This window comes from Hemicordylus capensis, chromosome 1 (genome assembly GCF_027244095.1).
Source record: "Hemicordylus capensis ecotype Gifberg chromosome 1, rHemCap1.1.pri, whole genome shotgun sequence".
In the NCBI taxonomy this organism is placed as follows: Eukaryota; Metazoa; Chordata; class Lepidosauria; order Squamata; family Cordylidae; genus Hemicordylus; species Hemicordylus capensis.
In genome coordinates this window covers 371,702,288-371,714,418 of record NC_069657.1, presented here as the reverse complement: position 1 = coordinate 371,714,418, position 12,131 = coordinate 371,702,288, and positions in this window count along the sequence as shown.

Here is a 12,131-nt window from a genome sequence, read left to right as displayed (position 1 = left end):
TGTGAACTTTCAAAGAGCAATTACAAAGACAGATTTTACGATGATAACTTTTTGCAACTGGAAATATGGGAGCATAAGAATTGCCATTCTAAATCAGACCAATAATCCATCTAAGTCATAATTCAGTCCACAAAAGTAACCAACCACTGACAATGGCACTCATACCAGCTGTGATAGCCATGATTCTCCCCCAGCACCAGATACTCCAAGGCTTTTACTAGGGATGTGCATTTCGTTTCGGATACAAAACGTTTTGTGCACAAAACAGGCCATTTCAGCTGTTTTGTAGCCAAAACAAAACACCCAATGCTCGAAACAGAAAATTTTGTAGCCAAAACAAAACGTCCCTGTTTCGGATACATAACGTTTTGTTGTTTCGGCTGTTTTGGAACTCCGTTTTGCAGTCGCAGAAAGTCTTTCTCCTTCAGTCTCCATTTTCAGTTTTGACATCTGTTGGAATTTCCAGCCCTTCCAGCCCGCAGATTGACCAGCGAAAGCATAGGCTGATCTGCTGGCAATTGCCTCCTTATTCCTTTTAAGCAAATTTAAGGGTTAATTTTACCCTCATTGTCTAGTGGGGCAGTGTGCATTTACCCTCATTGGCCAGTGGGGCAGTGTGCATTTCATTGTTGTTGTTTCACACTGTTGTGTATAGATCAATTGCATTTTGAGTGGGAGGGATGTGGATGTGCATGACCTTTGGAAATCTGCCTGATTTTTTCCAAAGCTCTGCTGTTGTTAATGTGTGATGTTGATGTTATTTGGGGTGGATTTGGGGCAGAAAGGGGGCTTTGGGGGAAGAAGAGTGGTTCATGTGGTAGTGCCCCAATGGGTGCCTGCTGCCACCCAGATTCAAAAGGAATTGGGAAAAGGGCTTATTTTAAAAGAATTTCTGAAGTTGACATGTCTTTGGGGCAGATTTGGGGCAGAAAGGGGGCCTGAGGGGCAAAACAGTGGGTTGGGTGGCAGTGCCCCAAGGGGTGCCTGCCACTTGCCCTATTCCAAAGGAATAGGGCAAAGGGCTGATTTCTTAGGAATTGTTGAAGTTTACGTTTCTTTAAGGTTCCCCCCCCCAGGGAATAAAGGAGGTTTCAGAAGACGCATAACTCCACCTTGGGGGCACTGGGGTAGCCAGGAGCGAGTGGTGGTATAGTGCACACAGGGTGCCAACCACCCCCTGGGGTTGCTGACCCATGGGGTGCTGGGTTCTGTTGTTTCTGAGGTGTTCTGAGTATAGATTCTCTGGTAGCATATGAGATTTTCAATGACAAACCATGAATCCACTCTCACATGCTACCAGAGAATCTGAATCTACATTCAAACATCTCAGAAACAACAGAACCCAGTACCCCAGGGGTTAGCAACCCATGGGGGTAATTGGCACCCTATGTGGTCTACACCACCACTTGCTCTGGGCCACCCTGGTGCCTCCCAAGTGCAGTTATGGGGCAGGAATTATGGAGGTCTATCATTCCCTATGGGGAAGAACTTTACAGACGTGCAAACTCCATTACATCTTTAAAAATCAGCCCTCTGCCCAATTCCTTTGAAATAATTCTGGCAGCTTCCTTGCCCCCACTGGGCACTACCACCCAGCCTACTCTGCTCTGGGCCACCCCTTTCCCCCCAACATGAAGCTATATGTTTGCTGAAACCTCCATTCTTCCCTATGGGAAAAATCCTATACTTCAAAAATTCACCAAAAATCAGCCCTTTGCCCAGTTCCTCTTAAATTTGGGTGGTAGTTTCCACCCATTGGGCACTACCACCCACACCCACTAGTTTTCCCCCGGGGCCATTTTTCAAAATCCAAAACGTTTCGGATTCGGATTTTGCAATTTCGAACAAAGAACAAAATTGGGGTGTTTCGGATTGGCTGATTTCAAACAAAGAACAAAACGTGGGTGTTTTGGATTCGGGCCAAAAACAAAACAGGGGAAAAAACAAAACGCACAACCCTAGCTTTTACACAGAGGAGCCAGTGAATGAAACTGAGTGATGTAAAGCCTTCAACTGCTGTAACCACAACGATCTGTGAGGAGCCCCTTCCACACCCTTCTCACTGCTGTCATTGCCTACTACCTCATAGGGATGCACATATCAGGTGGTATAGAAATATGATGAATGGATGGATGAGTGAATCATTCTGGACACACTGGTCTTTTTTGTGGACTCACAGCATCAGATAGCAAAGGATGTTACTAATGTCCTCATTCCTCTCTGCTGCTCTAAGTCCACGTATTTAAACAGATCTGAAATCTGTTTGAGTTAAAGGTATGACAGGAGGAGTAAGGTATTAGCTGGGAACATGACATCCAAAAGCTGAAATGGAAGGGACTTCCATTTGTGGTGCAAAAGGTTCCACTTGAGAGTACCCTTCTTGTGGCTTCTGCATGCAGTTCTTTCTTTATAAACAGCACTAACTTTAGAGGGACAACCCATATTTGATAACATCCCATATGACCTTCAAGAATCAAGAGAGAAAGGGAATCCAAGACACTGCAAAATCAATAAGAGACCTGAGGGCAGGGTTTTTAAAAATCAAAATCAAACTTATCTTGGGGACATTTGCAAGCTATGGTCCAGTAAAGAAGAGTGGTCAGAAGGAACTAGAAGGCACTAGAAATCCATCACCTGAACCCCATTTTTAACAGTATAAAATGGCTTCATATTCTGAATCCTGATAATGTGTGCATCTTTATGGTATCATATATGTGCCTGGTAGGAGATAAAAGGGGTGTTTCAGGGCTAGGAGCCTAATATGGAGGAGGGGGTTGGTTATGGCTTGTGAGAACATTGTGAGGGTGAAGGCCTGCATGTTGAACAAGTGCGGCTGAGTACCAATGTTTGATATGACAATTATTTTCAAACCAGCAGCCTTCTATGTTATCTTTCCTCTTTCATGTCTGTATTACTAAATTGTTTTTCTTAAAAGAAGGATATGAAGGAGTCGGGATGTCATCTTCATGTAACCAAGTTCTTTGAGCCAGAGTGCCTTAAAACTGCCTCGCAATCTTTGGCTGCTGGCGTCTTAAAACTTTCTACCACTAGAGGACTCTCGTTGACACCAGTCTAAAGAGACTTTATTGCTCGTAGTTCATTAAGAGTACTAGCAGGCAGGGTTGAAGCTTTATCGCATTCTGGAGCAGTTATCTAGCTAGTTATGGAATGGAAGACAGCTCTTTGGCATTTATTGGTGCCCTCTGACACCTACATTATCATAAGGTCAGCGCATTTGTTGAACCTTAGCAGCACTTAAGTACTTTTCATCTCATTTGTGGCCATTCAGACCAAGGAACTTAAAAAATAAATAAAAACAACAACAAACAGTCAAGCGAAGCTAACATGATAATGCATGTTATTTTTAAAAAAAAAACAGTGAAGAAAAGGCAGCTCTCGTTTAATAAGACACTTCGCTACTGTATCAGGATTTGACAGGAGGTTTCTCCAAGCAATGAGTCTGCTATGCAGCGCCCTGAAAAAGTCAATAGAAACCTGTTGTCGAGACAGTGCCGTATCGGCAGCTAACAGCGAGCCATGGTGGAAGCACAAGATTTGCAGTGACTCAACTGCCCGCCTTTTATTTATTTATTTTTAACTGTTCTGTGCAAGGCTAGACAGCATGATGATTAAAGTGCCACAAGAGACTTATCTGTGTTGCTGCTAGCCCCAGTGGAGCTGTGCTGGTGTCAGTTCAACACAGGAGCATTTTAAGGGAAGATACAAACGCAGACAAAATCCAGGAGATTTCAAGGAGCTGCTCTCGATGAGAGCTGAGGCTTAGCCTGGACATTTGCACAGGCACCCTGAACTAACACGCCCTGTTTGTTCCTAGGAGAGGCCAAAAGTCCAGTCTCCAAGGGTGTGGGGGTGAGAGGAGAGGGGGAGATCACTTTCCACTTAATCAAGGGACAACAGCTGTCAGCACAAAGGGGAGAAACCTGGATTCAGATGGAAAACTGGATTGCATTTCTTCCCAAAGCTGACTCAACTGAGCAAAAATAAGCATATCCAGGGACATGAAGCTTTCACAGAAACCATAATTCATGCTACATCAAAGCACTGATTACCGCAGCTTTCTGGCTGTCTATTTCTGTTTGTTTATGGCACATTACACATATTTAATGCTATTCTCACACTGCATTTCAGCTGCCACCATTTGCCATTTGGGTGGCAACCAAAAGGAAAGAAAAAGGAGCAATGACAACATGAAACAGAAGCCAACAAATGCCTGAATGACACAGTTGTGCTGGCCACTCAGTGAACAAAAGGCTAAACCAAGCCATTTCGAGCAGCAGCATTTTGTGGTCCCCACCACTTCCTCCCTCAAACCACTCCCATTTCTCCTCTATGAGGGGGAGAAGAGGAACAACATGCATCTGATCTCCAGCTGAACTTTTCAACCAACACAGCTGGAGAGAATCTCTTGTATCATTTTGTTTCTTCTTAGCCACCACTGCATGGTGGGGAGGAGAGTGTTTGAGAGCACACCCTAAAGACAGCCAAAATAGTTTTCATTTGGATTGTCTTTGAAACCATGTTTCAACCCAGGACTGTTTTATGCAAGAGTCTTACTCCACTGTTGTCTTCTTTATGAGGTGCTAAGTCATATCGCTGAACATTCCCATATTCACTACTGCAGGGTCAGGGGCTTTGGGACTGTGGCATAGGATTTTGTGTTTTGTTTTGATTTCAAAACAAAATGCAGATGGCCAAAAGGTTTCATCAAAACAGTGGACAAAACGGTTCAAGTGTTTGGCCATAGGAACAATGGGGAAACTTGAAACACCCCATTGCTCTCCATAGGTATCTCCTAGGGACCCAAAAGTGTGTTGGATGCTATGGCATGATGGCTGCTACCTACCATCCAACCCACAAAAGAAATTGGCAAGCAGGTGGTTTTTAATCCTATGGGGTTTGAGGGAAAGGTTAAAAATTTGTATTTAAAAAAAAAATATATTTAACACTTGATTTGCATAATAACAAGCCAACAAAGAAGCAAGGAGATCACAAGCCAATCAGAAGCCAGTGCCAGAAAACCAATCAGCAAGGGGAAAACAGGCTTCCAATATGGCAAATGGGGTTGTTTTGTTCCAAAGTCAAAACAGGCTCTTTATTTAAAGGGCATTATGTTTCGATCTTGAAACATTTGAAATGGCCTGTTTTGAGTTAAAAGATTTCAACGTCAAAATATTTTTGCACATCCATATTGTGGTATTTATATCCACATCATCCAGCTGGTTGCAGTGTATGTGCCTGAGTCTCCCCACCACCACCCAGGTTTTGAATTTGAATGTTGGAGTTACCTGTGCTTGAGGTCCCACCCCAGTTTCCCTTGTGCCAAACAGTCTTTAGGGACTGGTTTGAATAATCCTCTCTTCAATATTATAATACCTCAACGTGCTCACCAATATAGACATGCTGTTTCTTGCCCAGCCTGCATTGAACTATTGTGATCAAACCTATCTACATAACCATACCTATTCAGAAACAGTGTGAAGTAGTGAACCCCGCCAACCTTTGGAAACTCTAGAAGAGATTCCCACTCTGCCCGGAAAGGTGATCAGCTAATCTTACACTGTTCCTTCCAAGGTGGGTTGGCTGTCATTTCCCCTCACACTGAGAAGCTTAGGGGGGAGTTCAGCCTAACAGCGGCCGTCCTTTGCTCCTTCCCCTGCATCTCCCTAGCTCCAACCTTTCCTCTCTCAGCTTTGTGCCTGAGACAAGAGGGGAGTGCAAAGCCACTCTCTCCCCCACAAGTCACTTGGGGAGAGTGTAACCATGAGCCATTTCATGCTTGTCAGTTACGCACATGCAAGTGTCCTAGGAGCATGTAGGACTACCAGCAAGCGTGGTGGTGGTTGTGCCATGTCCACATGGATGTGTTTGCATGCCTCTCTGTTTGTCTCTGTTGCTCCTGAGGTCAGGACTCGAACCAATGGGCTAAAATGACAAAGAGGCAGATTCAGACTGGATATGCGGAGGATTTCCTACCAGTAGAAGAAACACCTTGTGCCTGCCTGGTGGGCTCCTTCACGATAGATTTTCAGACAGATGCTGGGCAGTCATCTGTCAGGAATGCTGTAGCCGATTCCTGCACAGGATATGGGGGTTGGACTAGAAGATCTCCAAGGTCCCTTTCTACAATCCTGTAATTCTATATGTAAACAAGGACCTCTGAAATGGGGCTGCATATATAACAGCTATGATTTGCATGATCACAGTAGATCCAAAAAGTGACATTTATGGCCATCACAGAGGTCAGATATAAAACATCCACATAGAAGTGCTGGTATTGACCTGGCTCTGAGTCTAGTGAAAGCCCCATATGTTCCCTAACACCTATGTAGGGGAGCAGTGGCCAGTGTGGACCAAACCAACACGTTGACTGGTTGGAAGATGAATTTGTGCCCTCAGTTCCACGTCGGTCCATTTCCTCCCCATAAGATGACATGATATTTGTTAGGAAACAGCAGCACCTAATTCAAGTTGAATGCAGAAGATTTATTTCCCCTTGCTATCAGTCTCCTCCAAGTCTGGCTACTCATTACCATTATTCTCATTGTGAAATCCAAGTCATTTTGTTTATGCCATGGGAAAAATATATAATCTCTTTAAGTGCACCGACAGTATCAACATAAAATAAATAATACTGAACAAGAAAAGTGACAGAGAACAGGCAGAGGTTACAGAAGCTATTGTACTATCAGAGCCTGCTGTGAGTGGTACATTGAAGGCTGCTAAGCTGCTCCTGCTGTACCATGCTGAGGGATGACATGTTTCCAGCAACTCATTCTGGGCTATTTAATAGTCTAATCATCCTTGTTAGACTATCATTGCATGTTTACCATTGTGTTCCTACAGACTCGGTTCTCCAAAGCAATGCCATATAACACTCCCAGAATCTATCAGGCACGATTTCTGGCCATACATACCCTGAAAACTGCATGTCCCTATCCACATCTCAAATCATCCAATGAACCAAATATAACAGGGCAAGCACTGATACAAACACAACTGTTCCTCAACCCAAATATCAGACAACACACCACAACATGGAAACAGCATGTTGATCAAACATGCTTTGATCAAGCACCCGAGTTCTTGCAAAGCTTATCCTGTGTATCCCATTAATAATATTGGCTGATGTGGGTATGTCAGCTCAGTAATGCTGGATGCAAGAGAGTTGTGCAACTGCACAACTTGTGCAAACACTGCACAAATCATGTTACACAAGAGTAAACCCATTGGAAAAAAGGAGTTATTCTTGTGTATCATCATTTGTGCAATTTTGCATTTGTATAATTTACACAGTTGTGTAATTTGTGTGCACACATTGTTACTGGGCTGACATAGTCTTGTGTAGTCAATAGAATTTATTTTGTTATATTTTGTTTGAAATAGATCAAAGCAAAAACAAGCTACAAGGTGATTGTGAACATCTAAATATGACGGAAGAAGGCTATGCACATGAGCAGCCCTACCCAGGTTAGGGAAGCCCTACCTGGGTAGGGCTGCTCACATGCAGCACCCGGCTCTCCCGGAGCTCCCTCCTGCTCCTCAAGCCCAGGTTTGGTACCGGGTCTTTTACCTGGGTTAAAGGGCGTGAGCACACCCTCTACCCCAGTTGCAGGGTTGTGTGTATGCTCAGGCTGCAAACACGCAGCCCGAGCATAAACAGAGTCAGGCACCTAGGGCACCCAACTCCTGGGGTAATCCCCCAATGCACCGCAGTGCACCTACAAAACCTTCAAGGATTATCTGAGGGGAAGGTAGGTTCCTCCCTGCCTCCCCCCCCACCCGCCCAGTCATGAGTATAGACTTACTGTTAGACCAGCCTTTATAGCTATTATTATTATTATTATTATTATTATTACATTTATATCCTGCTCTTCCTCCAAGAAGCCCAGAGCGGTGTACTACATACTTAAGTTTCTCCTCACAACAACCCTGTGAAGTAGGCTAGGCTGAGAGAGAAGTTACTAGCCCAGAGTCACCCAGCAAGTATCATGGCTGAATTGGGATTTGAACTCAGGTCTCCCCAGTCCTAGTCCAACACTCTAACCACTACACCACACATTGCCCAACAGCCTCTGCAATCACGCACTGGATCCATAGACACAAGTTCAAAGACTCACACGAAGGAAGAAACGTTATGTTAGAGGACCTATAAGAGTGCTAACAGAAAAAAATTGGCTGTGGTGGAATGAAATGCTTATGGCATTTGCAGCAGGTGTAAGTAGTGCTTAGCCCCCACCAGAAAGTCTTAAAATAACATGCTTGTGATATTTCTAGGTAGAAGTCCTGCCCCTTTCCTAAGTGTTCTGACATAACTTAGGCTGGAACCCTAAACTCACTTGCTGGGAGCAAGTCCTATTGAACACAGTGGGATTTATTTCTGAGCAAACATGCATAGTGTTGTGCTGACTTTTTCATTCTGGTGAGGTGTGCTTCCTTCATACTAGTGGCCCACATACTGCACAAAGAGCTGCCAAACCGAGTCAGAAGCATGCTCACTACTTCGAGCTACTCTATACTCTGCTTGCGCTGTTTGAGAAGTCGAGGCTGGTCTGTGGCTAGGGAGTGTGTCATCACAGTTGTGATGCTCCTCCCATCGTTCCCAGTGTAGATGGTACATCGAGTCATAAGGAATCACTATGAATAAGTTATACAGCAACCGAGAATCCACACTGTGTTTAGATTCTTTAATGTTACCTGGGTTCTTCATAGGGATTCGTTATGAGAAAAAGTTATAACACACCAGAAAATTTGAAATACATAAAAATTTCCCAAAAAACCCCACCAGAATTCCTGATTGCTTTAGGAGTTGGGTGGTAGTTGGCATTCATGGTGCCCTACCCCAACCTGCTTTGGGGCATGTAGGCACTACCCACAGGGAATTAGAGGGCCACTGCAGATCCCCATCATTCTCTATGGCATTATTCTCTATGGCAGAAAAACCAAAATCACTCCAAACTAAAAAAAGTCCTTTAAAATCACTTGAATGCCTGATTGTTTGGGGGGTTGGGTGGTAGTTGGCACCCATGGTGCTCTACAACGCAACCCAATTTTGTGCCCCGAGGTGCTACCCATGGGGGGAATTGGGGCAGTTTGACTCCCTATTATTCTCTAAAGGTGGCTCAGGCAAACCAGTACTCAAGCTGGGATACCCAGCTTGATCCCAGTTCAAACCCGAACGAAACTACTCCAGCCGTGCACATCCCTAATGATAGATTCTGAACTTTTGTATTCATTTACCTGGTATATCTGGTGGCAACTCAGAGGCAGGTCTTCTCTGTAGTTGCTTCTGGGCTATGGAATGCACTCCCAGCCAAAATCCATAGTTTGAGTTCATTGCTGGCCTTCAGGAGAGCCCTTAAAAGTACCTATCTGTTTGGCCTGGCCTTCCAGGGTTTTAAAACTGTTTTAAATGTTTTGATTGTTAATGGTTTTATATATTGTTTTAAAGTTGTTTTGTAATGATTGTTTTTAAAGGACTAATTTGTGGGTTTTATTTCTGTTGCTCTGCACTGCCCAGAGCCGTTTGGATGGGGTGGTATATAAACGTAATAAACAAACAAATAAATTTAAGGCATGATTGAGTCTCAGAACATAGTCGGGGGCACATACAGTAAGACAGCAATCTTGCTGAAGCTAAGCAGGGCTAAGTCTGGTGGATACCTGAATGGGAAACTGCATGGGAATCCCATGTACACTGCCATGATGGGGAAATGGACCTGTTAATATACTGAATAACATTATTTCATGTGAAAGCTGCTCACTCTTGGCATGGCCAGACCTGCATTTACTCAGGTTGCCACTTTTTATTCACATAACATCCACATAACATGGTTAACAAATAGTTGACAGTAATGTAACATCATCGGCATGAGCAACCTTGGAGAAGCCGCTGCCAGTCTGTGAAGACAATACTGGGCTAGATAGACCAATGGTCTGACTCAATATTTGGCAGCTTCCTATGTTCCTAGACTTGAGAGTTAACTATAGCAAGTTCACTGGCATCCAAGGCCACTCTAAACTTAGAGTGAACCACCTCACTCCCCTCACTCCTTTCACAGAAAATAACAACATGATGAGCCAATTATGCCAAGCACGAAGAAAAGTAGATAAGGTAGTGTAGTAATGGTCTACCCATTACAAAGAAATGAGTCAGTGACGTAGATCTAGAGGTGTACTCACTGAAATTGTTGATAGGACTACTGGAGAGCCCTGGCACTTCTAATCAGCAAAGTAGGACAGTAGGAATGTGCCCCAAAGGCATGTTTTGGGATATAAGTATCCCCAGTTCCATGACCCAGTGTGTTCCTTTGGTCTTGCCACCTGGGACTCCAACAAGCGATCTTCACGCAGACTCGTATGCTGTACTTAGGACTCCATTGAGCATTTCATATGCTCTCTTGCAACCTACAAAGAGCTTGAAATCAGTACCAGCTTGGGTGATCGGCTTCTCACCTTCCACCGCATCAGAGGGTGTCTAGCTTTTTGCACCACTATCTGGATCGGTCCTTGTGCCAATCCATCCAGCTTGCCTCGCACCCATAGGAAGCTGGACCCACATAGAAACTCTTCTCGTGGGTGCCTCTCCCTCTACTAATCCAAACTCTCCTGCTTCCTCGCCACACTGAGGAGCGCAATTCTGCAGCCCAGAAGTCTTGTCGTCCTGATCAGGTGAAGGTGAACACTTGCCCCACTCTTGGACCCCCAACTATTTCTTTCTTAGATCCAAGCTGCCCGCTATCTCTCTCTCTCTCTCTCTCTCTCTCTCTCAAGCCTCTTTCTCTCACCCGCCTGGGAATTTACACAATTAGGATTCTAAGCTAAAATGCCTCATTGAAGTTGATTTATTTAGAAACATACTTTATTGCTCTTTAAAGTTAGAAATGTCTTACCATGGCTAATTTGCTTAGTAACAAATTTATTGCTTTAACCACACAATTCTCTTCCTGTATTCCCCCTCCCTCAAATAAATTCTTCTTTTTATTTTTGAAACTATAACCTTGTCTCGATCTAGTCATTTCTTGAGTCCAAACCTTTGCACAAAATAAAACTGGTGTAGCTGACCTCCTTCAAGAGCTAATTCCCTCACAAAGCCCGAACATTGGGGTGCTGACCAAACACCCCTGGGCCAGTTCCATTAACAGGTCTGAGGGATTCATGCACATATGCATATATAAGATTTCTAAATTGATCTATAATTTCTTAGTACATGCAAGCTGATGATGTCATGTGTATGCATGCTTTATTACTTTGCCTCCTGGAAATTATACTTCCCAACACCAATCATGCTGGACAGCTAGGAACAAGAACGTGTTTTAGAGCTAGATGCAGAACAGCAACTACACATACTGTTTGCAAGAAACAGACAAGAAACAGACAAGAGAATTGATCCAAATAGAGAAAGTTGTTCACCAAATAAAAGTCCGCTTGGTCTGGTCACGTAGATCACAACAGTCAACCAGAGGATCAGTGAGAGTAAAGAGTTAACCTTAAACTTCTGCGCATGTACCTACAAAGCAAGTGGGTTTTGGTACCTGATCCACTGATTGTTGATAGTGATATGCAGAATCTCATTTTGCATTCTAAGTAGGATGAAAACTTTTGGGGTACATGGTGCTCAGTCTGTAATACAACCAAACATTATGAGCTAATACATTTGTATTCTCAGCTGGATAATTATTAACTTCAGCAGCATCAATAATCCTCATAGCAGCCCTGTACAGAATGCAGCAGCCAGGCTGGTCTCTGAGGTTACCCAAAGATATCGTATTAAATCATTTTTTTAAAAATAAATAAATGCCAATAAGTTTCTGGGAGAAATACAAAATGCTGGTTAATACCTATAAAGCCCTGAACAGCTTGGTCCAAGATATTTAAGAGAACACCTTCTTCTTCATGAACCCCACCACTTATAAAGATAATCAGGGGAAGTCCAGTCACGGATGCCACCGGCTTGGTTGGTGGCAACCAAAAAGTGGGCCTTTTCTAGGACTTTGGAATGCAAACAAAACTAGAGACTCCCCTTCTCTGGATGTTTTTAAGCAAGATTGGAAATCATGCCTGTTTAATCAGGCTTTTAGTTCATAATTCTAAACTTTTAAGTTCTTAGCATT